The 27748-nt window shown below is 38.6% G+C and overlaps 1 protein-coding gene and 1 non-coding gene across 28 annotated transcripts in view; both read left to right on the top strand.

Annotated features, from left to right (window-relative positions):
• The window catches only part of LOC110566038 (nonsense-mediated mRNA decay factor SMG5-like), a 150148-nt gene that overhangs the window by 44868 nt on the left and 77532 nt on the right, over positions 1-27748 (top strand). For 10 of the 27 annotated variants that reach the window (XM_060389442.1, XM_060389435.1, XM_060389434.1 and 7 more), the window contains one exon: positions 7198-7352. The exons of the other annotated variants lie outside the window; for them this stretch is intronic. The gene's annotated coding sequence lies outside the window, so the exon portion shown is untranslated. The remainder of the gene's footprint in view (positions 1-7197; positions 7353-27748) is intronic. 27 annotated transcript variants of the gene reach the window in all.
• LOC132656168 (U6 spliceosomal RNA) lies at positions 23044-23150 on the top strand. The gene has a single exon (XR_009594091.1). It is a non-coding gene; the product is annotated as a U6 spliceosomal RNA (small nuclear RNA).

The raw sequence follows: 27748 nt of genomic DNA, 5'->3' as shown, positions 1-27748 counted from the left end.
TTTAAACCAGCTTCTTTTTAACTATAAATGTCACTGTAACTTTCAGGATATGTGCGTACTTGAATTTGTGTGTGCTACTTAGCATCCATATATTTTTAAAATTTTATTTTCCATTGTAGAATTTTATTTATTCATTGACAGTTTACTATACTGTGTACACCGTATTTTGGTCATAGTTGCCCTCTCCTCCTGCTTACTCTCCCAGCTTTCTTTCTGCCACCTTTTCATCTGACTTCATGTCCTTTCTTTTTGTTTAGTAACCCACATTTTAACAAGGCCTGCTGCTTATGGTCCTTTGTCTGTAGTCAACTTCCATTCTATTTCACCATACAGTATATGCAGAAGCTATACTGAGTTACTTCTCCACAAATGTGTAACAGCTGAAGGAATATGGCTCTGGTAGCCCTATGCCCTGGCACTCAGATCTTGCAAGGGTGTTCCTGTAGACCATGACAAGTGAGCAGAGGCTAAGACTGCCACTAAGATGCTCCAGATTCTGACCCTACCGTTGTGTCTTTGTGCATGCTATTTATCCAAAGTGGAGCATTTTTTTTTCTTTTATTTTTTTTATCAGTTACATTTTATTAACTCTGTATCCCAGCCGTGTCCCGATCCCTCATTCCCTCCCAGTCCCTCCCTCCCTCCCTCATCTCCACCGTGCCCCTTTCCAAGTGCACTGATAGGGGGGACCTCCTCCCCATTCATCTGATCCTGTTTTATCAGGTATCTTCAGGATATGGGGTAAGATGATTAATCCTCATTTAGAAAGACAGATGGGATGTGCATTGAACATATGACAGGAGTCTACTGAGCGCATCTGAAAGACTCTAACTAGCAGTGTTTTCAAAGCAAAGACTCATGACCAAACCTTTGGCAGAGTACAGGGAATCATAAGAAAGAAGGGGAGTTAGTCTGATGGGGAAAGGATAGGAGCTCCACAAGGACCAAATATATCTGGGCACAGGGTCTTTTCTGAGACTGACATTCAACCAAAGTGGAGCATTTTATGTCCTCATTATTTCTGATGAGCTATTTAATGCTTTTCTTCCAGTGAGAAGTCTTCCTGGGAACCTAGTATTAACTATAATGTAAGACTCCCTGCATCATATTGGAATTAATCTTATCCTGTTGCCTCTGTTAGGTAATATGATCGTTATGGACTCTGCTGTGGGGCTTGACAATCAAAGGAACTCAATCATTGCCAGTTTATAAAAATGAATAGATGAATCCATGAATGAAATTACTGTTTCTATTTTTTTCTCCTAAAGGTGTACTTCATGCTAACATACTTTGGGCATGTGCTATAATTTCTTGCTTGTTAGCTTCTGTTTTAGTAATAAATATGGTTTCTTAATGGCTTTGTGTCTCAGTGGGTGTCTACATTTCCCAGAGAGACTTTATAGTATTCCTGCTCTCATCAGCTTTTCCTTCTCCATTTTCATGCACTTTCTTGCTTCCACCTACAGGCATAGACTGGTTCCTACTATAACAGGAAGTCTGTAAGAAGCTTCCTGCCAGGGACTGAAGATTGCCTTGGAATCAAGTGATCCTTTTTGCTGGTACCTGATACCTGTTCTGCTCATCTTACTTGCAGATCGCCAGGCTCTTGCTGCTCGGCCTCAGCTTTTGACCATCTGCCTTGCCTTCCAGCTCTGGGAGCCTCCAGCGCATCTCTGCCTTCCCTCTCACTCATCAGCTGTTTGCGCTGAACATCCATGTAGTCACTGATATATTTTCCCCCTTTTTGTCTTGGTTTCTGACTGATGGCAACATCATGACCTTTGACTCCTCTGTGTGATTGAAATGTATGCGATTTAATATAGTTACTTTTGAGCACTTCACCTGGTTCCTGCCATTGTGTATTATTATCTTTGGCTGCGTGCCAGGCCTTGTCATATTGTTTCATTTGAACAAGGACACTATTTTTATACCCTCAGGATGGTAGAAGCTGAGGTGCAGAGGTGGCAAACTTCAGGTCAGCTGCTATGGTTTTTTTTTTTAAGCAAAGCTTATCCTAATGAATCTAAAAGTAGTGTTCAATGATGTGTTCTTCATTGTGGTTGTGCTTCCAGTCACAATCTCTGGAACCTGAACTAAATACAGACACTTGGGCCTTGCTACAGAGGCACTGAGGTAGAATATTGAGATGGGGGTGTTAACATATGTATTTTTAGGTTTTTTTTTTGATCCATTTTGAGGGCTGCAATTAAGCACTGTTAAGCCAGTGATTACTTGAAATATTGTCAGTGCGTCTTTCACTTAAAATGCTAGTAGCCATTGATATCTGTGCAGTGAGTCCACTACATTTAGTTTCTCACTTAATTAACCTTTGAGTCAATAACAGCTGTATACTATCCATACAGAGGAAGAATTTGATTTAATTAGAGGCTAAATACCACCTAAAGGTTATAGTTTATTGCCCAATAAGAATTTAAATCCAAATCCTTTTCATTCTTAAGTATTGTGCTATAGGATGCATCAGTATCCCAATACTCTTATATTCCAGTGCACAGTATATTGTAACAACCAATGTATATTATTAATAGAGTAAATGTTCATCTAATTACTCTGTTTGAGGATTCGTTATGCTATTTTAAATTAAATTAATTTATTCACTTTACATCCTTCTCAGAGCTCCTCTTCTCTTCTCCTCTCCCCTTCTCCTCAGACAAGGGGAGGCATTGCCCCCCGCTTCCAAACCATACCAGCACATCAAGTCATATCAGGACTAAGCACATCATCTTCCAGTGAGACCAGATAAGGTAGTCGAGCTGGAAGAAAGTAATTAGCAGGCAGCAGAGTCCATGTCAGTGCGCTTGTTAGGGAACCCACATGAAGACCAAGCTGCCCATCAGTTACCTATGTGCTGGGGCCTAGGTCCACTCCATCCATCTCTTTGGTGCTTCAGTCTCCATTAGTTGACTTTGTTGATCTTCTTGTAGAGTTTTGTCCCCTCCAGGTCCTTCAATCCTCCCCCACTCAATATCCCAATACTTGTGTATCCCAATGCACAGTATGTTGTAACAATCAATGTATAATTTTACTAGTAGAGTAATATTAGTAATTCATTAGTAATTAATATGTTCATCTACTTACCTTGTTTGAGGATTCTTATAGTTTCATTATTGCCTATATGATAAAGTAAATTTTCCTTGTAACAGTATAAAATGTCTCTTAACACGTGTCTTCCAACAGCCTCTCCAGTGCTGTATCCCTCTTTATTTTTTTCTACCATCATGCTGAATTTTCAGCCATTCTTGTGAGGCAAGAATGTGTTGGTCACTGTTCTATCGCTGTGAGGAGACATTTTGAAAGAAAGCATTTGTTTGGGGGCTAGGTTACAGTTTCAGAGGCTTAGTCCATTATCATTATATCAGGTAGCATGGCAGCGTGTGTGACGCTGGAGCATTAGCTGAGAGGTTCACCCTATTCTATTTCTCAGGCTGAGGCAGGGTGGCAGGGTGGAGGAGAGAGAGAGAGAAAGAGAGAGAGAGAGAGAAAGAGAGAGAGAGAGAGAACAAAGGAACTGGTGGTTTGGGATTTTGAAATTTCAAATCTCATCCCCAGTGACACACTTTCTCCAACAAAGCCACACCTACTCCAATAAGGTCACACCTTCTAATCCTTCTAAATACTTTCAAATAGTGTCACTCCTGATGACTAAGCATTCAAATATATGAGTCTGGGGGGGAGTTATTCTTATTCAAAGACAGCTGAAACAATGGCATGCCTTTGCAGTTACATTTGTAAGTAATTGGTGGACCATACTGTCCCCTTCCCAGACTGTATCAACTGGAAAAGACTCATGAAAGTCATGGATGTTTAGATGAGCTTCATTATAAGTAAAGTTAGATAGATGGTAGCAGCAGCTTGGATCCAGTCTCTGTGACTTTGAACTTACCACCGAAGCACAGGTGTAACACCTGAAGAATGTGGCTCCAGTGGCCCTCAGCCCTGCCACTCAGATCTTACAAGGGTGTTGCAGCAGACCATGGCAAGTGAGCAGAGGCTGAAGCTGCCACTAAGATGCTCCAGATTCTATAAACTGGCTGCCTGCAGGGTGAAGGAGACAAGCAGTGAAGAATTCCTGCTGTATGTCTGGAAGAGAGTACATGACTTCTCCCACACTTTCCTCATTCAGTTTATTCTTTGATTTCACCATCAGCTTAAGTGCCACTTCCTGGTAATGCTACTGTTATCCATAATGTAGAGTACTTGGCTCTCTACTCAAAGCTCTCAGTTCATACCTCTACCTCAGATATTATATATGTTCATAAGTAATGGAAATATTTTTTCATACAATATAATATGATCATGGTTTTCCCTTCCCCCAACTTCTCCCAGATCCTCCTTACTTTCCTACCTACCCAACGCTTTCTTTCACTTTTTCTTTAGAAAACAAACAAACAAAAAAACAGAATTAAACAAAGATACAGGTACACACACACACCTTATTGTGTACTGTCTAATGTCCAAACTTTCCTCAGTCAGAAGTGTCATCTCTCTTGTTCTTGTAAATTTTAAAGTAAAGATCAGCTTGTTTTTCCCTCAGGAGACTGAAGAGTGTTCCTTCAAAGCATGGCATTTTCAAGCTGCTTTTCCTAGAGCCCACGATTATCCAGTCTCCATCTATGGTTAGCTGAGAATGGGAAGGCTTGAGTTAAAGAACATCATTTCCTATAATGGTGGTTATTGCCTGACATTTTGTTTCAAGGGGTTGTAGTAGACTTACGTAGGAGATACATATGTGTTAAGAATAGAATGAGCCTGGTGAAATCTATGCCAGGTCGCCACAGGCCAAATAGAAAGAAACAGCTAAATGTCAAGGAAAAATTACTACATTGGGAATTGGAATAAGACATTTATAAAATCAATATTTTAATACATAGAAGCATAACCTTTTTTCCAGAAATACTTTAACCTTTACATTTATTTTATAGATTCTCCCATATTTTTTGGAGTGATATTTTATTTTAAAGTTAAAATTTCTTGAGCTTTAGAAATAAATTTAAGCTAGTTCATGGTCCCTATTAGGTATTAATGTAGGAAATAATTAAGTCAAAGCACAAATTGATTTGGAATTGGCATGTCTATATCCCACTTGTCAATTTCATTTATGTATTTCTTGAAGTGGCTGAGAAAATCACTGGGAACTGAATTGTCATGCCTCCTTCACAATCTTCCCGCTTAGGTTTAGAATCAGGAACAGAATTCCATTTTTTCCCCTTCACAAGTATCATTATATATTTTTTATACTTTCATTTTTATTTTTCTTTACAATGTGCTGAGAAGAAAATAAACATGACACAAGGATCCTTATTTCCTTGATGTTAGTAAGGCTAGGGGAATGTGCTGGGCTGCTATGCTTGCACACAGCAGAAGGAACTAGTGTTAGTGGTACAGCTGTGTGGCAGGTGAGTGTTTAGAGACTTTGTTCTTTTTGTCTTATAACACCGAGCATAGTCCCTCACATAAATGAGACATATTAAACTTTTGTTAATGAGTGAGCAAGGTAGTGAATCACAGCAACTTTGACAGGGCAACATATGTGAGAATAGCTTTTTAATTGTAAAAAGTCATTCTGATAATAAGGCCTCTTCTATTATGACATGTGTTAGCTATTTTTGAAATATGACTGCATTCAGAAAGTAAGATTTAGAAGATGAAGAAACTCAGGCAACCAGCTTCCATATAATATTCTTACCAGCAGCCAGAGTTCTTCTGGCCTTCTCCCAGTAAGTTTTTGAAATTAACTCTGCCTTGACTTATAACACTAGAAATTTGTTTCTGTTTCATAAAACGGAACCATTAAAAGTCCCCTCTTTGTAGATCACCTCTGCTATTGCTATATAAGCTATATGAAATTAATTTATGTGAAAGAGTGTAGCTGTTATTTACTCAAAGATAGTGTAGTGTAATATTCATATAAATATACTGTAATTCATCTGCCCTTTCTACTATAGAGGCACATTAAGGTTTTTGTTTGTTTGTTTTTATCTGAGGGTATAATTAATAGTACAGTAGGTATTTTTACTTGTTATTTGGTGATTATATGCACAAATGCCTAGGAACGGGGCTTCAGCAAAGCTCAAATACACAGGGCTAGCTGGTACTGCTGCCCTCTGCAGCATTTGTATCTGCTTTGACCCCCATCTGCAGCATCTGAGAGTTCTGCTCCTCTTTATTGGAGACATTTGTTTTCATTTTGGATACACTGTAGGGTGTATTGTGGAATAGTAGGACACTGTTGTTTGCATTTCTGTCATAACTAATAATAATGAGGACCCATTTTACTATTTGGATATGTGCGCTTGTGAAGTTCCTGTTCACAGTTTGCATTGTGTGTGTGTATTTACTCTGTAGTAGTTGTTGGTGTGTGATGATATAGGCCATTTGTCATGTAGAGGCATTATGAAATTTGCCTTTGTCAGCTGATTTAACTTGGAGACTTTTCAGTTTAAACCACATGGACCTGCCACTGGTGGCACAGGGCTGGCAAATGATGGAATTCTTTGCTAGAGTTTCACTTCTGATTAGCTGAATTGGAGATAGAAGCCAGCTGTAGATATTATCTATTATTTTATTCTTGGTACCTTATAAGTCATTTTATTAATATTGAAGCAGTTTTTTAAAAAAATCTTTAGTTCAGTATTCTTTTCACAGGACTTCTTTTCACAAAATTACATGTAACATAAATTTAAAACATTTTCTTGCATGACCAAAAACATTAATAGAAATTAATAAATGGGAAGAAATTAAAACTTCTTGTCATATGTTTACTGTATATTCATGTTTATAATATTACACTTACTTGTGGACCAAAGATATAAATCAATTGAGTGCCTGATTCAAGAAAGCCCTGGAGTTGATCCCAGCCCCGCATTAACTGAGCTTTGGTGGTACAGCCTGTGATGCTAGGACTCAGGAGGAGATGGCAAGCAAATCAGAAGTCCCCAGTCATTTTCATTCTATTAACCTTAAATAGGCTAATTTAAGGTTAGCCTATATGAAAGCATGTCTCACTAAAATACAAATAGACTAAGTGAAAAAGGAATAAGGAAGCCTGCTTTCGGTTAGAATGTTTAATTCTAGTCTAGTGTAAAACGAAGTAATTATTACTTTGTTATTCTTTCTGAAGTGATGGCATGGTTTAAACATTGTAAAAGCAGATTACGAAATTCTGTTTTCATGGAACAGGTTTATGGTTCCAATCAATTGACATATGTTGCCTTGAGAGTCAAATTGGGTGAAATTAAAAGACTACAGATTGTGGTTCATTATTGGAAAGAAATGAGGAGAAAGTTGCTGAACATCAGTCTGGCTTCAGAAGGCTGCCTGGTCCAATATTAAAGGTAAGTATATGAAGCTGGGATTTCCATGCGGATGAAAATTTCCATAGTGGGTCACCAGATAGAAGCTCTTGCAGTATCTTTCAGCTTTAGTTCCATGCTTTCTCACAGTATCAAGCATTTCATATACAGCAGGCATAATTCATTTCTTGTTTGTGAAACCCACCTAACCTTAAGTCTCTTGAGATTCTTGTCCTGTACACAGAAAATCAACACTTTTGAGGGCATGCTAACACAAGGGTGACATTCCTGCTATTGGCTTGGTAGGGAGCTCTTGATCATCTTCCCTCTTCATTTGGATTTATTCTTGTGCTGTGATTTTAGGGACCCCAACCTCCTTCAGCTTGAAGTTTTCAGGCTGTTCTATCAGTGGGAATGTAGCAGTTTGGGAAAGAAGATTGACAGCCAGACTCCTCAATCTGCCTTTCAAAAAGGTTAATTTGTTCAACATTTAATATATACAAAACTCTGCCTGATGGTTGCATTAGGACCAGTGGGGTATCACAGCAACCAACAGGGTGGGAAACAGGCTTGTATTACTCACTCTTTTTAGTAATTATTGCCTTGAAATGAGGGCATCAAGCTTATTAAATAAGACTCAATCCCTAATTGTCAGATATTAGTATAATGGATTCAGTTAAAAGGATTTTAGACATTTGGAGCAATTTGGCCTTCTCTAGAAGCAGAACATGACATGGGGTAGACTTGCTTCTTGAACCTGGAGAAAAGACAGGATGGGTGCCTAGATGCCTGGCTTCATTTTCTGGCACTTCCTGACACATCTGTTACTCACAACACTCTTAAGGGAACTAGGGAAAGCCTATCTCTAACCAGTGACTGTAATCTTTAGAAAAGCACTGACTTGATGATTCATGAAGTCCAGAGTTATTGTTAGCTGGAAAAACAAATACCAAAACAACAACAATGAAAACCAAAGCCACAATCAAGAATAGTTTTAGTTTCTTAGCCTTTTTGGCAAGTGTTCTCGGTTTTGTTGGCCTTGCTTTAGTCTTAAAAGTTAGTGTAATGTGAACAAGAATGCTCCATAGGCTCCTGTATTTCAACACTTGCTCTGTAGTTGGAAGTGCTTTTTGGATAAGTTATAGAACCTTGAGGAGGTAGAAGGCTTTGAGGTTTGACAAATTGGCTCAATTTCCTGTTCTTTTTCTGCCTCTTGTGTGTTGATAAAATATGATCAGACTGCTTCCTGGCTGCCAGGCCGGCCTTGTGAACCTGCTAACCTGTTTTCCTTACCAGGATGGACTTTATCCCTACTGGAACTCTAAGCCAAATAAATTCCCTTTCCCCTCAATTGCTTTTTGTCAGAGTATTTCATTACAACAACATAAGTAGCTAGTATGGTTAGGAAGGGAGTTGTGCCTGAATTCTCATATCTTGAACTATTTAGCATATTGTCTTAGTTGCTACTATTTTGGAAAGTGTACTTTTAGAAACATAGTATTTTCCTTTTACTCTTATAAATAGGGGTGCTTTTATAGGCACAGCAGAGAAACCACACCAATTATTACCATGACAAGATTGGGTCCTGATTTTTACACCTTGATAAGGTTGGAATATTATAAACAGAGCTAAGGACCATTTGGAGGCCTCTTTCTAATTTTGCCTCAGGAAACTTTTAGGAAGTCAAAAATGCATTAGTCAGCTTTGCATTACTGTAACGAATACCCAAGATATAACAAAAAGGTTTGTTTTGGCTTACAGTTTGGAAACTTGCTCCCTTGCCTTGTGCCTGTGGTGAGTTTGCATATCACACCCAGAGCCCAGGATAAAGCTCACTTCATGGTGGCTGGGAAGTGGAGTAAAGATGAATGAGCAAGGTCGCATAATTATTTTTGAGTTCATGCTCTAATGACCTAAGATTCCCACTAGGAGAATATGTTTATCTCTACTTCCTCCTTTTCCTCCTCTTCTGGTAAAGAGATAGTGGAGATAATTAGTGAATTATTGGTGTATTTATTTTAATACAGACTTGAGTATGAGAGTTAGAAGAAAACGAGGCCATCAAAAGAAAGCAAGGCAAATCCAAGTGTTCTGTGATGAAGAGGCACCTGGACCTCCCTAAAGATTCCCACCACCTCCCAGCTACTACCAAGCCGGAGACTTAGCCCTTAGCTTGTGGACTTTCACATCCAAACTACAATACAGTGTAAACACTGATTGCCTTAATGAGCAGAAGCTCCAGACACGGAGTTTCAGCACACTAAGCCTCACTTCAGAGAGGCGTTAGATGTGGAGAACCTTCACTGCTAAAGCTTCGTTTTAAAATTGCTCTCTTTTTAATTGCTTCAGAATCTAGTTTATTCAACACCTTTAGCTGAATCCAGCTGTGGGATAACCACAGTTAAAACATATCTTAAAGATTAGTTAGACTACCTGGATAATAAATGAATAGACATATGCATGTATTAGATACACATATGCACAACATACATACACACACATATATAAGTTTGGAATTGAACTTAGGGCCTCATAAATGCAAGGAAAACACTGTATTATTTAGCTGTGTTCCTGATGAGTACATTCTCTGGGGGAAATATTCAAATAAAGAGATAGCTTCCCTTCATCCCTCCTTCAAATTCCACTCTTACTGACCCTGTTATAAATGTAGCCAGTATTAATATTGAAGAGCTTTTCTAATCATTATTATATATTTACATACATATGTATTCAAATATGTAGTTTACCAAAAATTGAAGAAATTACAATGTCTGATTTTCTACTATTTTATTTTGTTTAAAAGTACAAGCAAACTGTATTTAAATCAGAGACTATGAGGCTTGGGAATATATCCCCATCTGGAAACGATGTTAGAGATGTTTTTCAAAGGCCTTCTTCAGGTGCAGCCTTGGCCTGGCCACTTTCACCCACTTTGCCCTTACTATTGTTCAGCTGAACCAAGTGTCAAGACACTGTATTTCATATGATTTAGAAAGCCTTGATTGTGTTTTCATATTAAAATATTCATATGATTTTGAACTAACAGGATGAGGAAATGGGAATTTTAATTAAGAGTTAAACATGCTACATAAATAGGCTACCCAGGCAGCAAGGGAATATTTCCCAGATCCTTGGCGACTGAAATGGGATAATTACTAAGACAAATGGGTCCATTCGACCTATTTTCCCTCATTTCTACCAAATTCCAGCGGCTCCTCTCACCCTTCCTTTATACCTACTTGACAATGGAGCAGAAGGCAATGGCTTTTTCTGTAACTGTTGGTCTTGATTGCTTGCAATCTTCCACCCCCAGGGGTGCACGTCCCCCCCTGATTAGGAGAAATGGCCCCCTGCTCGTCCTGTCAAGACTTCCATGCTGCACAGTGAATATGGGAGAAATCTCATTTTGGAGACAAGCATTTTCTGTGAACTCTATTAAGCAACAAAAAAGCTGGCCTTTCATAGGGTCACATTTCCAGGATATAATCACCAACTTCTTGGGTGCAATATAAGGCCCCCGTCGGAGTTCACTCTTTCCATGTTCATCAGCGATTATTTCACGATGGCAGCCTTCTCGGGGGAGTTGGAGATGCTTTCTGCACATTTTAATGAGCCTGTCATCCTGCCTCAATTTTCCCCCTTCAGTCCTTATTTCTTTCTGATCCCTTTCTTTCATGTTGTGAGCAGCATTTATTTGGAAGGCATAGGGAGCAGAGATTTTTAAAATGTCATTCGGTATAGATGGGAATCTATTGCCTTCCCCTCTTGAGATTTAGCAATATTGTATTTCCTGGTTAAGTAGGGTGAAAAATATTCTTTATCTGTGTTCTGGGGAAAATGACCTGTAATGGGACATGGAACTTTTATTTTTCATGAAGATTTGAAATGTGTATGAAATGCAGTTACAATATAAGCATTAAAACAAACATCCCTCTGTGGTAAGAAAGGTCAGACTTGGCCCATGACTCACCAAGTGAATATTCTGTAGTTCTTGCACAGTCTGCTAAAAATATTTTATTTTCAGAGGTTAACTTCAAACATATGCAAAATTTAAGATTTAATTTAAAAACATTTTACAAACAAAAGAAATACCAGAACAGATAAAGGGATAGCCAGAATGTTTTATGTAATTCATTGTACCAGTTTTATCCTTTATTTTATTCTGCTTTATATTTTTCTCACATTAGAGCTTAATTTTATAACTAAATTTACCACAGAATTTAGTATTAGTAGATGCTAGTATAGAATTTGATTTTATAAATAAATTTACTTTAGGATTTATTATGTAAGGACTGTCAATTAGGTTATATTTTAATGCACCATAGCTATTCATCAGTGATTTTTTTATTTTAATTTTTTTTTGGTGGCCTTTGTTAGCAAAATAATGCCCATGACTAATGCTCCCTGTAGCTTTCCCTGTTTAAATTAATCTGGTTCTTTATCCTTTGCAAACATATGTATGATCTGCTTCAATCAGATTTTCTGAAAACAAAGGCAAGTATTCGTTATTTCCCCCCCAAGGGCTTTACAAATGATATGCATTGAACTAATCCAATTGGACTAATATGATTACTTTTGTGTGTATGCAGAAGGGCATGGTTCTTCAATAGTACATGAGAAACGAGAGGGGGTCTCCTGATAATTTCTTTGTATGGATCTAGTGCACAAAATTTCTGAGCTAAGAACCCATATGGCCACTAAAGCTTACTTTTTTATATGTGTGGTTCTTCTTTGTGAATGAGAATAGCACTCCCTAATACAGACAAAGAAGATGTATGGACTCACCTACACTCATACTTTTATCCAGTACTGTCGAGTGTCATGGAAACACAGACCAAGACTCTCACCTAGCACAGCTGTGATAGAGATCAGGTGTGGGTACCCAGACCAGATGATTGAGGGAAGGACAGTGCTCTTTGTCTAAGTCTAGGTGTGTTCTAGGAGGTCCTCCGTAGTGTGGGTCATCTCTCTTTCTCAAACTGACATGCTGGTATTTCAGAAGCTTTCTTTGGTGGGTCGCCCTTACACATGCTACATTCTTCTGGGTTTTAATCTTACACTGATTATATCATAATAGATGTACACATATATTATTAAATAAACATATATTTTAAAATATGTATAAATATTCAATAATACATATGTATCAAATCCCTCCTCTGTTTTTCCTGCCTATTTGTCCATTCATTTAGGAAATCCGTTTTGTTATTATATTATAGAGCAGGGAAGTGAAAGCATAGGGAAATGAAAAAATATGTTGTAGGCTTTTATTAGGCAGGGTTCACTACTGAACACACAGCTCTGTTTGCATCCTCCTACACAGCTTTTGTCAATAAAATATTTTAAAATTTATTAGTTCAAGTTCAAAGGCAAACCTCAACCCCCCCTGGTAGCAATTTCTCCCTGATGACTGCATGTTCTTCATATCAGTTTATACTGTCACTAACGTTATATGAAACTCTTTTTATTCATACTGTTCTAAATATCATTAGTTTTCAACAGACTAATGTTCAAATGGCTATACCTTATTGTTTTAATGTAACATTTTCTGAATGTCAACAAATTGTATTATATCATGAAAATAGCATTTTAATGTTCTTAGCCACTTATGATGTGAATTGTTCATGATTCTCATGAATCATCACAGAAATAATACCTATAAATATCTCTATTTAATTAGAGAAGTGTTTTAGTACAAAGAGCTGTTAGTATGTATGGGATACTCCTTGTCTTCTAATGATGCTTTATGCTGTTATTTTTTGATAATTCACTTTTTATTTAAATGAAGTGTCATCTCCTGGTCTTTTCCTTTATATATTCATAATTAATCTCACAGTCTCTTTGCCCTTTCTCAAGTGGTACCAGCCCCCCTCCCCCCAAGTCAGTCCTGTTGCTTCTGGTTTATAACATTCTGATGGTTTATCATGTCTTTCATTGTTGATAAAGATTTTAGCCTAGTAAAATTGTCTGTGATCTGGTTCTTGCTTTTTCTTGTCTACTCATCCAGAACTCTATCCATGTTAACTCCGGAGTGCTCAGGTCAGTCCCTCTCTGTCTGGGATGAATTCCTGTTTTTTTTTTGTTTTGTTTTGTTTTTTTTTTTTTTTGTTTTGTTTTGTCTTCTTAGAAATTCTTGCCTATTTTTCTAGATTCTAATCTACTCATTTATTTTTTTTATTTTTTCTCTTAATGGCATCTATTAACATATAGGTGATTATTAACTTAATATTACTTTAAAAACTTTTATATTTCTGCACTAAATGGAAATTCAATGTGTCTTGCAACAGATACAAGAAACCCATCAAAGTAAAAGCATTGCTGTCAAAATCCGCCTGTACCCACCACTTTTCATATCCTCACCAATGACATGCTGCTGCTCCTAAGATACCACCCATCAGCATTGTTGTCAGAGCCCCGAGGATCCCAGTTAGACAGAGGATTTCTGGCAGATATTTATGGACCATTATATAATCATAATTACGGAAGGGTGAATTATAAAAGATTAAATGTACCTTTTGATAATCACATTTAGTGTGAGCTGCTTTCTTTAAGTCTAGTCTTAACCTTGTGCCAGTGGAGAAAGTTGCCTCTGCAGTGGTTGCCTTACAAACAGAAGCGTTCCTTAGGTACCAATCCTGTGGTGTGTGTCTTCATTCAGGAGGGAAAGTGTCAGACACAAATGACAGTGGGATCAGTGGGGCAATGAAAGTGCAATGTCATGCCTCGGGAGGTGGATGTATCCACGGAAAATTCAACTGTTAGACCAGAGTTGCTAGATTATGTGGTAGAATGAACACGAACCCAGAATAAAACACCACTTTATATTTAGAGGTGGGGATGCTCAGGTGCTGCCACCAGAATGGACTTGGTCACACATGCCACTTGAGTTTGTGGTGTTGCATAGTCGAAAACTCTAAAAAGACCTGTATTGGAAAATTGTTATTTTATTAATTACACTTTATTCATTTTGTATCCCCCCATAAGCCCCTCCCTCCTCCCCTCCCAACCCCACCCTTCCCTTTCTGCATGCATGCCCCTCCCCAAGTCCACTGATAGGGGAGGTCCTCCTCTCCTTCCTTTTGATCTTAGTCTATCAGATCACATCAGGAATGGCTACATTGTCTTCTTCTGTGACCTGGTAAGGCTGCTCCCCCTTCAGGGGGAGATGATCAAAGAGCAGGCCAATCAGTTCATGTCAAAGGCAGTCCCTCTTCCCATTACTATGTAACCCACTTGGATACTGAACTGCCATGGGCTACATCTGTGCAGGGGTTCTAGGTTATCTCCATGAATAGTCCTTGGTTAGAGTATGAGTCTCTGGGAAGTTCCCTGTGTTCAAATTTTCTTGTTCTGTTGCTCGGAAAATTGTTATTTAAAATATTTCAACTTTGTTGAATTTTTAAAACCAGGATTAAAGGCTACCATTTTGTACTAACTATGAAAATGCCACCTGTCTTAGAAATACTACACACTAAATAGTAGTATAAAAATAGAACCTTGTAACCAGTAATAAAGGGGAGTTTATTTCCTATGTTATTTCAACATGTGTAATTTTAGTTGTTCCTTTTCAACTTAGAACCAGATTTAAAAAAAAAAAAAACAAACCTCATTTCACACAGAAAGGATGTTATTAAGTTTTCTTTGGGGGAGAAAAAGACAGCTGTGTGCAGGCAATTCTTAAAATAGCCTTAAAGATGAATGCAGTAGCTTATTAACAGATAGTACAACGAGATGAGCCACCGTGCTTGATGTCTTATAGTCTGCACTGACTTTACTACTGTTTCCCATGCCTGGTGGGGGCTGCCCAGCTTAGCATGTATTCCCTTGCCTCTGTGGAGTTGCTGCGTCTGGTGGAACCATACAGTATTTTTTCAGCATTTGCTTTATTTCAGTGGTATACTACTTAAAAGACTCATCTATGTCCCTGTACGTATCAGGAAAATGTTTTCCTGTTTATGTCCGTGTGTTGTTTCCTTGCATTTTATACCACATTTCTATTTCTATGTATTTATCTGGAGATAGGTAATTGCTGCTTCTACTTTTGTAGCTATTGTGAGTAATGTTAATGTAAACACTGGTCAAACATTTATGTTTAAATTACTGCCTTTAATTCTGTATATAAAATGATATAAAGCCAACAGTGGAATTTCCAGAAAAGTTCTCTTTTTATTAGGTTAAAAAGTTAAATTGGTGTCTTTTGTTTACTAAGAACAAATTTTGCCCTAATAGTCAAGTTCTTGGTTCCTAGATTTCATTATCTGCATCTCATCTGAAAGGTGGTCACTGTGACCACCCTGCTTTCAACAATCCTTTTGTAAAATACCTTTTCTAAGGAGACGGAATGTATCAAAGATTGAGGTAGTTCTTCACTGTTGACCTTCAAGATAGTCTTTTTTTTTTTTAATATCTACATCATGTGATTATTATTTTTTTCTTTTTTAACCTCATGGCAAAGATACCCATGTAGACTTAGGAATTTATTTCATAAATTGTTTGAAATGGCACTTGTCACAAATGAAGAAGATGAAATATAAGGACATGTCATTCTCCTTTTGGGAATGATTATTCTGGACACGGCACTAATTTACTAACCTGGAAAAAGTCAGTATTGTTTATAAAGACCTTAACATTTCCACCAAATTGAGAATTTTAAGTAAATATCACGGGCATGTACTTGCTGATCCCTGGGGTAATTGCTTAATACAAGTTCCTCAGAGCTTCTTATCCTTGGAAATCATATGAAAACGATGACATTATCAAGGTGTTGGAGGATGAGAGAGAGAAAAAAATTAAAGATGGCCTCATTGTAGGAAATGAGACAGAAGGTTCATTTCCATGGTGATATTTTGTCCTTTCTCCTAGACTCATTCTTCTGTCAGGAAGGCAAAAGAGGAGGAACAGACATATTCCTTAGAGACACATAGTTAATTATCCCAAATAATGTGGCTCAGGCTGCCAGTTAATAGGAATGGAAATCAAGTAATCTCAGAGACCTGCAGGGCCATATCACTTCTTTTGCCTCCCGCTGTCAGTCTTGGCTGTGGATTAGCTCTTGTCCTATAGGGTGGCCAATGACGGAAAAGCGATGGATTCATAGAGTTGAATGTTTAGATGGTACTTGTACTCTTAAGCTTATGTACCTGGATTTTGTCTAAGTAGAAAGCCATATACCAAGTAAGTTGTCCAGGGAAAGTGGGCGACATAGAGTTGGAATTCAGTGTTTACTGATTTGAAAGCCAGAGTAATTTAGCTCTGATTTTAGACCCTGTCACTTACTAGCTATGAGCCCTTAATAAATCACACAACTTCCTTACCCTCATTTTCTTCTTCTATAAGGCAGTTCTTATAGTCACTTTGCAGAGTTGATATAATGATGAAATAGAATAGGGTTTAATATACTCATTCTGTTGCATGGCTGCTCCTCCCCCCAACATGTTAGTGCATGCATTATCTTCATACATATTACCTCAGGCTGGTGCAGTGAAAGTGTTAGCTATGTGTCATTGATGCCTTTATGTATCAAAATACGAGTCTGATTACGTTAGTTCTATTCCTGAAATGTATCAGTGTCATTTGATCACCATTAGGACCATTTAAGCATCTTATGGCATTTGATTGATCTTACTTTCTAGTCACTGTCAACCTTGTCTCCTGTTCTTACTTGTCCTTAGATATAGTTAAGTATCCAAAGTTTCTCACATAGCCTATTTTTTTTAATATCTTCTTTCAGAATAACACAGTATCTTCTCTGCTGGTCACTCCCAAATGATCTAGAGGCTTTTTTTGTACTCTTACATACTGCCACTGTACAATTACTTGACTGTAATGAGTGTAAGTGTCTGGTCTCTGCAGAGCAAGAGTTGTCTTTCATATTCTGAATGGCCTTCATTTCATTCCTCGCATTCAGTAGATCTCAGCTACTATGTACTGAATTGACAAGTGAATAAGAATCTCAGTGCTTTGAAGATAATTAGTTTATATCTCTGCCCAACCCCATGTCAGAGACACATCCTCACGCATCTTTATCAGTGTTCCTTGTGGATTCAGTTGCTACAGAAGAAATATGGTCTTTGCTTATGGATGAAACAGGGATGAGTACGTAATACACCCCTTTCTTCACCCACCCCCAAGCTGGTAGAAAAGCACAAAGAATAATTCAGTATTATGGGTTCAGAGAACAGAAACAGGACACACTGTTTGAGTTACCTTTTTCTTTGCTCTGACCAAATACCCAAACAGAAGCAATTTAATGAAAGAAGAAATTATTTTGGTTCACACTTCAGACCGTAGCCTATCATGGCAAGGAAAACATGGCATGTTGGGAACTTACAACTGGACCTGTCAATGTCTCAATGTTTCAGGAAGTTGTGATCTAGGATGGGAACCAGAAGTGGTTGTCATTTTTAGCCCTACTTCACAAGATTTATTTACATTCTCCAGTTTGGCTGCATCTCCTAATGCATCCACAGGGTCCCAAATAGTGTACCAATAAGATACTAAGTGTTTAAACCTATAATCCTGCAGGGGAAACATAACATTGGTAGTGCAACACACATAAAATATCTTAATCAAATTCTGAACAATGGGATGAGTCCAAGAAGAGAGTGAAACAATCAATATAGCCTAAAGGGAGGTCTTTAGGTTACAGGGGTCATGCCATTAAAGGGGACTGTACGTCCTCTCTATTCCGTCTTTCTCTTCCTCCTAGCCATGGTGTAGATGAAATTTGCTCCATCTTGAACTCTTGCTATGGTGCCCTGCATTGCAATAAGCCTAAATCAACGGGTAGAGTCAACTTTCCCCACCTTACTCTGTAGAAGTGATCTACCTTAGCTATTTGCTAAAATAACGGAGAGCTGGTGAACACAGAGGTTTTTGAGAAATTCCTGTATCAAAGCAGTAAATGTATGACTCTGTCACATTTTCCTGTGGTTGGGGTCCTAATAAATCACAAACTTCCCCAGATGAGCTGTGTGCTTTACCTGTGTTTGACTCTCCGCCCTGCCTCCACCCCCATACTGTGTGGACCTATGACACTTGGTTTCTCTGTTCCTGTGTTTGAAAAGTGAGTGCATACCCTTGGCCTCTGTGCTTTTTCACTGTGATGACCTGCATGTGTGGCTCATGCTCTCATTGAATTAGTGTTAAAGATACAGCTGATTTACTGGAGATGGTCATATATATATATATATACACGACAGGTCATGCACATTTTATTCCAGACAAAGATATAAAAATGTGTGGTTCAAATAAGGCTCTCTAACGATACTGGGAATTAGAAATCACTGGAAATTCTACCTCCCTAAAAACTGTTTTCATTTTGTGCACGTCTTTTGGAATGTGCTGAATATATAATTCTGATTTTTGCATGCTTTCAGTCAAGAATAAATCAAATACCATATTCTTTGCCTTTTTGTTTACTATGTAATATTTAGTTGATTGCTATATAACCATCCTGCTTGATTTAAATCAATTTATTAATTAATTAAAATGGTAACATTACAATTTTTGGTTATTCTTACTTGAAGATATTTTCTGGTATTTTAAGGACTCGTGTATATTTGTGAGTTCAAGGCTAATGCTTTACAAAAGCATTTCATTTGGCTGTACACAAATCAACGTGTGGTGAACATTCTTATCATTCTTGCAAATGAATGCTATTTTTGAGAATAATTTTTTTTTTTTTTTTGGGTAACTAATTTATACTCCATCTGTCATGCATCTGTGTATTCCTTCCAATGTTTTGGAAGCTATGAACTCCAGAACCGAGTCAACACTGCCCTCTTGTGGTTTATTTTAGAATTTCAGGACAGACCTTTTCCAAGACAAAAGCCAATGAATCCACATAGAACTTGTAAACACCCTGCTCACTTTTTCTTTGGCCATTAAACTCCACGAGAAAGCTCTTTCCATTGAGTCTCTTCAAGAACTGTGGCCAGCATTAAATGGGAAGAGACCCAGGAAGTACTTTGAGAAATAGTGCAAGCGCACAGAGGCAGATTTACTAGGTTGATGGCAAAAAGACTTGTATCTGAAAATCTGATTTGTAGAAAAATTCTGTGGCTTTAGGGCTTGGTTCTATGTGTCATTTTGGGAAAGTCCTCAGACTGCCAATCTTTTCATATGCAAAGAAGAAATATAGATGAAAATCACAGGAGCTATTTTTGAGGGTAGTATAATCTGCTTAAAACCACTTGAAATGTTGCATCTCAAAAAGCATTACAAAGAAGATGCAACCACAGTGCACTGGAATTAAAACAAACACCTTGACTGAGTACCCAGGCACAGCAGTGGGTGCAGGACTGATCCCTGACCATTACCTATCTGCAGTGACCTGCACAGGTTCACTCCTTACCTTTTCTTTAGAACCATGTGAAGGATACCCATGTATAATTCCATTAATAAACGGGGAAGCAGAGGGCCAGGGAAGCCCAGTGATCACATAGACATAAGAGAATGCTGCAGACCCGCACACCCTGCTTCCATCACATGCTGGCTCCATCACATGAGCCTTACTGCCTCACTAGGTCAACTTCAAGAAGTCACCGGTGCTCAGGCTAACTGTCTGATTTCCTGGATACTACACAACACGCTCTGTCTTTCCAATAAGGCAATTCATTCATGTGCTAAGAAAAACAGGGGAAACCCATTTCACAAAATGTAACCTTGCTGTAATTTACATATTATCAAGGTGAGTTAATTATTGCACCAGAGGAATGATTTTGTTTTTGTTTGGGAAGAGTAGTTGAAAAACATAAGACCCATGTTCTGTTTTCTCCTTTTGTTTTCAAAGGTGAGTATTGCTACCGAACGACTTTTTGCTATAACAGCTGGGCCAGATGGATGGGTCCACACACTCAAGGGATTTAAGGAGAAAATGAATATTAGTTGATCTAAAAGGTAGATGTTGCTTTTCCTATAAAGAATTGGGATGTAGAAAGTATCCTTGGGAAGTCTAGGTAAGGTTTTCTAAAGCCTTGAGAACTAAGAGTTGAAGACAAATATACACAGAATTAACAAAGAGCAGATGAAATGGGAGCACTTCTAAAGAAGGGACAAATGTAGGATTGTGGAGGTGAGATGGAGTGTGTGTGTGTTGAGTAGAAGGTACAAAGTTCTTTTTGGATTAGGGGATGGTGTTTGTCTTTCTCCTTAGGGCACATCAGGACTTGGAGAGAGAGAGAGAGAGAGAGAGAGAGAGAGAGAGAGAGAGAGAGAGAGAGAGACAGTCTATGGTTTCTTGCTATACACTTTAGGGCAGTGGTTCTCAGCCTGTAGGTTGGGAGGGGTGTTGAGTGACCCTTTAACAGGGGTTGCCTAAGACTGCTAGAAAACATAAATATTTATATTATGTTTCATAACAGTAGCAAAATTATAGTTATGAAGTAGCAACAAAAACAATTTTATGGTTGGGAGTCACCACAACATGAGGAACTTTATTAAACGGTCACAGCATTAGGAAGGTTGAGAAGACCTGCTTTTAGGAATTGACTGGAAAGGCACATTATTGAGACCATAGCTTCATGTAGATTTTTTCCAGTATTGAATGGAGATGGATTGGAATAAATTAAAAGTGATACAGAAAAGTAAGTAGGCTGAACGGATATTAAAGAGGTGAACTCAAAAGTCTTTGGTAAGGAAGTGGATATAAGAGATAAAAAAGCTTCCTGGATATTCAAGAGTCTCTTCATCACTATCAGAGATGCACATATAAAATTATAAGTGACTTGAAGTGCACTTAAAGGAAACATTTTTGTTCCCTTCTGAAAACCCTCGCTGGAAGGGCTGGCTCAGTGTGCGCACAGCACAGGTCAAGGAAGAGCAGACGATTTGCTCATCTGGGAAGACTTCCATTCGTATCCTCTTCATCAAGCTTGCAGCGTGCTCAAGGCTAAAGGAGGTCTTAAAAGCCACTTTCAGCAAGAGGGGTGGGTTAGATTTTATAAACATTTATATCCAGTATTAAAAATGTGTGTTGAATGGTAAACTGTGTCTTCATTTTATCTACTTTCTTTACTTTTGATATTTCCTGGGGAGGCATTTGGGGAGCATGTGTCTCATACAGCAAATAGGGCCATGAAGGAGAGGTGCTCCCTGCTTTTGAAGGATTTTCAGCCAGGTACAACTTAGATGAACACAGAAAGTAAGCTAGTTAAAAAAAACATGCATGTTCACGTTGTGTGCTGTCTGTTTTTTAGGTGCAGATAGAAGATGGTCTGGGCTTGGAAAGTGTGTGAAGTCTTGGCTTAAGATATAATTTGGAAACAGAGAACTAACTGGAGTGGAAATGAGGGGCTCCGACTTTCAGAGGGAATGGCTAAGTACCAGGTCATGCTCAAGATAACCCTTGCATCCAGAGTGTTGGCTGTGGCATAGACTGAAAGGCAGAGAAGTAGCATGAGATGAGGCTGAAGATGTGAGCAGGGTAATTCAAGAAGGTGCAGGCAATAATCAAAATGTTCTTACCTGGATCAAACTTTATGCGTATGCGTGTGTTAGCCTTTATAAAAATAGTCTAAAGTACCAAATAAATGAGAAACCCCATGAGGGAGAGTAGACTTTGTGCATCTCAGTCTGGGATTTTGTCTAGCTTGAATCTGTGCAAGTCTTTACATGCTGCCATAGTCTGTGTAAATTCATACATGCACCACTCCTCTTGTAATGATGTCCGTAGAGGATGCCTGGATGGAGGAAAGTGAGCCTTGCAAGTGCAAATGTCACACTGGCCCACACTGCTGAGGAGGAAAGAGGACATGAGTGATGATTTGGGGCAATTAAGGCAGAGTAGAGAGAGAAGGAGGCCATCCTGTGTAAGGGGAATTATGGGCTTGTTTGCTGTGTGCTGGTGATTTACTACACTGATAACTCATCGGGGTGGAGGTTGGCATCTCAGGATAGACTGAGATGACTGTGCCACCTATCTTCTCAAAACCTTAGGAAAGGTTTATCCAGACCATCTTTAGAAAAAAGCAAAACAAAACAAAAAACAAAAGTGAAATCATGGCTCAGGGAGAAAAATCTAATTTTCTCTACTTTGTACATATGCCATATTCCAATAAAATATTTATTTGACAGAAAAGAATAAATAGCCATTTTATAACAATCACAAATCTGTTTCCCCATTGTCAGCATAATAAAACATTGAAATATTAGTTGTGTTTGTAATTCAACCTCATTATTTTCACAACTGTTGCTTGAAGAAACACTCACACTATCAAATAAAATGTATCTTGCTTGTAAAAAATAAACAAAAAATTAAAAACTGAAAAAATAAAAATCGAAACAGACAAACAAAATCAAATGAGACAAAAAAAGCCATGCTGTGCAGGGGGAATGTGCAGGGGCTTGTTTACTGTGTGCTGGAGAAGTCTAGGTGAGAAAAGTGAACTTTGCTTCTGACTCAGGTGGGATGGCAGATACTTGGGATTCTGTGCCCAGGGTGTGGCTCTGAATCATGTTGTCCACACGGAGTCCCTGATTCCTCATTTCAGCCATCCATCCATCCTCTGATGCATGGAAGGCACTGTTTTCTTGGAGTCATCAATCACCTCTGGCACTTACAATCTTTCTAATTCCTCCTTTACAATTTGTTTTTGAAAGAGGGAGAGAGAGAGCAAGCAAGAGCATAAAGTTTGGGTGGCTGGGTAGGTAAGAAGAATCTGGGAGGAGTTGGCAGAGGGAAACATGATCAAAAGATATTACATAAAAAATCCTTTAAAAATATTTATTTATTGTGCTCACTTTGGCAGCACATATCCTAAAATTGGAACGATACAGAGAAGATTAGCATGGCCCCTGCACAAGGATGATACACAAATTCATGAATTGTTCCATATTTTTATATCATCTACCATGACCAAGTAGGCTTCATCCCAGGCATGCAAGGGTGGTTCAGTATATGGAAATCCATCAATGTAATCTACCATATAAACAAACTGAAGGAGAAAAACCACATGATCATCTCCTTAGATGCTGAAAAAGCATTTGACAAAGTCCAACACCCATTCATGTTTAAAGTCTTGGAGAGAACACGGATACAAGGCACATATCTAAACACAGTAAAGGCAATATACAGCAAGCCTATAGCCAACATCAAACTCAATGGAGAAAAACTTAAATCAATCCCACTGAAATCAGGGACAAGACAAGGCTGCCCACTCTCTCCATACCTCTTCAACATAGTACTTGAAGTCCTAGCCAGAGCAATAAGACAACTAAAGGAGATCAAGGAGATACAACTCGGAAAGGAAGAGGTCAAAGTGTCACTATTTGCAGATGATATGATAGTATATATGAGCGACCCCAAAAATTCAACCAGAGTACTCATTCAGCTGATAAACACCTTCAGCAAAGTGGCAGGATATAAAATCAATAAAAAAAACATCAGAAGCCCTCCTGTATACCAAAGACAAAAGGGCTGAGAAAGAAATTAGGGAAACAACACCCTTCACAATAACCACTAATAACATAAAGTACCTTGGGGTGACACTAACCAAGCAAGTGAATGACCTGTTTGAGAAAAACTTCAAGTCTCTGAAGAAAGAAATTGAAGAAGATATCAGAAGATGGAAAGATCTCCCGTGCTCATGGATTGGTAGGATTAACATTGTGAAAATGGCCATACTGCCAAAAGCAATCTACAGATTCAATGCAATTCCCATCAAAATACCAACTCAATTCTTTACAGACTGTGAAAAAAAGATTCCCAGCTTCATATGGAGAAACAAAAAACCCAGAATCTCCAAAACAATCCTATACAACAACAGATCATCTGGAGGTATCTCCATCCCCGATCTCAAGCTGTACTGCAGAGCAATAGTAATAAAAACTGCATGGTATTGGCATAAAAACAGAAAGAAGGATCAATGGAACCAAATAGAAGACCCAGAAATAAATTCACACACCTATGAATACTCGATTTTTGACAAAGAAGCCAAAACCATTCAATGGAAAAAAGACAGCATCTTCAACAAATGGTGCTGGTCCAACTGGATGTCTACATGCAGGAAAATGAAAATAGATCCATATTTATCACCCTGCACAAAACCAAAATCCAAGCGGATCAAGGACCTCAACATAAAATCAGATACTCTAAATCTGTTTAAAGAAAAAGTGGGGAACAGCCTAGAACTCATTGGCATAGGAGACAACTTTCTGAACAGAACACCAACAGCACAGGCTCTAAAAGCAACAATCAATAAATGGGACCTCATGAAACTGAAAAGCTTCTGTAAAGCAAAGGACACCATCATCAAAACAAAACGACTGCCTACAGATTGGGAAAGAATCTTCACTAACCCTTTATCTGACCGAGGACTAATATCCAGTATACAAAGAACTAAAGAAGCTGAAAAGCAGCAAACCAAGTAATCCAATTAAAAAATGGGGAACAGAACTAAACAGAGAATTCTCTGTAGAGGAATATTGAATGGCAGAGAAACACTTAAAGAAATGCTCAACCTCACTAGCCATCAGGGAAATGCAAATCAAAACAACCCTGAGATTTCACCTTACACCTATCAGAAAGGCTAAGATGAAAAACTCAAGTGACAACACATGCTAGAGAGGTTGTGGAGAAGGGGGAACCCTCCTCCACTGCTTATGGAAATGTAAACTGGTACAACCACTTCGGAAATCTATCTGGCGCTTTCTCAGACAATTAGGAATAGTGCTTCCTCAAGACCCAGCTATACCACTGCTAGGTATATACCCAAAGTTTGCTTAAGTACACAAAAGGGATACTTTCTCAACCATGTTTATAGCAGCTTTATTTGTAATAGCTAGAACCTGGAAACAACCCAGATGTCCATCAACAGAGGAATGGAAACAGAAATTGTGTTATTATTACAGAATGGAATACCACTCAGCAATCAAAAAGGAGGAAATCATGAAATTTGCAGGCAAATGGTAGGATCTAGAAAAGATCATTCTGAGTGAAATATCCCAGAAGGAGAAAGACAAACACGGTATATACTCACTTATATAGACCTATAAGATATGATAAACATAATGAAATCTATAAACCTAAAAAAAAGATAATCAAGAGAGCGGACATGGGGTAAGATGATCAATCCTCATTTAGAAAGACAGATGGGATGTGCATTGAACATATGATAGGAGTCTACTGAAGGCATCTGAAAGACTCTAACTAGCAGTGTTTTCAAAGCAGATACAAAGACTCATAACCAAACCTTCGGCAGAGTACAGGGAATCATAAGAAAGAAGGGGAGTTAGTCTGATGGGGAAAGGATAGGAGCTCCACAAGGACCAAATATATCTGGGCACAGGGTCTTTTCTGAGACTGACATTCAACCAAGGACCATGTATGGATATAACCTAGAACCTCCAATCAGATGTAGCCTGTGATAGCTCAGTAACCAATTGGTTTCCCATAGTAAGGGGAACAAGGACTATTTCTAACAGGAACTCAATGGCTGGCTCTTTGGTCTCCCCACCCCCGAAGGGAGGAGCAGTCCTGTTAGGCCACAGAGGAGGGCTTTGCAGCCAGTCCTGAAGATACCTGATAAAACAGGATCAGATGAATGGGGAGGAGGCTCCCCCCACCAGTGGACTTGGAAAGGGGCAGGGTGGAGATGAGGCAGGGAGGGTGGGATTGGGAAGGATACAGCTGGGATACGGAGTTAATAAAAAGTAACTGATCAGAAAAAAATAAAATAAAAAAAAATATTTATTCAGTGTACATCCCTATTGTAGCCCCTCCCTTCTCCCAGTTTCATCTCCTCCTTCTTTTCTCTCTCCCCCCATTTCTCAGAAACAGGGGAGCCCCCCACCAACTCACCCCAGCTCATCAAGTCACCTCAGGACTGAAATCGTCCTTTTACTCTTTGGTCTGGTGAGGTAGCCCTGCCCCGCGGATGAAAAACTTCTTAAATAAAAAAAGAAAAGTACTTATATAATTTACAAAAAATTTATAAAACAAGCATTAACCTTTAGGAAATTATAAACAAAACAAAACAAAAATATATTTTGCAGGGAGGGTATCAGACATGAATATTGTATTTACATCTACCACAGACTGGGAAATTCCATATCATCTCATCCCTAGATAAAGTGTGACAGATGGACAACAGTTTTTGAGAGAGGCAGAACAGCTGCTTCGAGGGACCAGTTCTCACACAGCGTGTTCAATCTTAAGTGCTCAGTCGTGGACACATGTTTATACCAGATACATTCTGTCTTGAACACAGCCAGTTCAAGAGCATGTCCTCATAAAGAGAATGGGTGTAGGCGGGATTTGGAGGCAAGTAGAAAACTTTAAACAAAGTAGGGGAGGAGGGAAGTCCCACCTCGATAGTAAGGCTGGGTAATTGTCCTTTCCTGAAATTTCAGATGTCCTGTTGGGTACCTGAATAGTTAAATGTGCATATAAGTAGATGTTTTTTGATTAGCAGTAAATATTCTGTGCCTATGAAGACAGATCTGGAGTTTTACTTGTCATAGGTATGTGACAGCTACACCAATGTCCTGAGTGATAACAGGGAACTGGGAAATGTGTACATAAATATGAGGGTGGCGGTGAAATGCTGTTATGAGAGAGAACACAGGAACATGGCCAGCTGGGAATCTTCTGTGAAAATGGGGAATGGCAGATGAACATGGGGAGCTCAAAGTCCTACTGTTATTTTGCATCTGGTTTATTCACTGTGATGTTTTTGACTCCTACACTTTCATGTGTTGGGGGAGAAAGTTCTTTTGTTTTAGTCATCCACCCTAATATATATATGTATGTATTTATGTATTCTACTTTCACAGATGAAGAAATTGAAGCCTGGTAACAATAGTTTTCCAAACCACACCTGCAGTCTAATTTAAATAAAACTCCATTTCTACAGCATCCTACCAGATCAATGAGCCACTCTATAACACCCCCCCCCCCCAGTGTTCATACTCAAAAGCGGGTGTCAATATATCTGACTCTAGCTAATTCCAGCGAGTCCTGCTATAGAATATTGTAGTCACTTTCATTTAGAAAATAGGATAACTGAACAGAGAAAGGTTCAGCCTGCATTCTAAAAGGACACAATCATCCATAGTATGAATTTGTTCTTTTGTGAAGCAGACGATTTCATTTTGTTGCAGAGACTGCAGAATTAACTTTCTGTCACCTTAATTGCCTTTGGTCTCAGAACAAACTTGTCTATGAACGTCAGCTGTGGAACACAGCTTGTGAATAATCAAGCAGGAAGGTTCATTTTCCAGTTGTTTTACTCCATGCTGTTCCGCTTAAATAGAGAGCATAGGAGCAAGGATTTTACACTAATTGCAGTGAGGGTTGTTGGGTAATGCAAATCAGTGCTTGTGCCACCACAGGGAAACACTTCTATTGAATCCTTTTCACGTTGACTTTATATGGTCTTCTCCTGGAAATACATCCTGATGTTTTTAAAAGGTGATTTAAAATAGTTCTTTTGTGGAAG

Source organism: Meriones unguiculatus, chromosome 8, assembly GCF_030254825.1.
Source record: "Meriones unguiculatus strain TT.TT164.6M chromosome 8, Bangor_MerUng_6.1, whole genome shotgun sequence".
In the NCBI taxonomy this organism is placed as follows: Eukaryota; Metazoa; Chordata; class Mammalia; order Rodentia; family Muridae; genus Meriones; species Meriones unguiculatus.
This window is presented reverse-complemented; position numbering and strand designations above follow the sequence as displayed.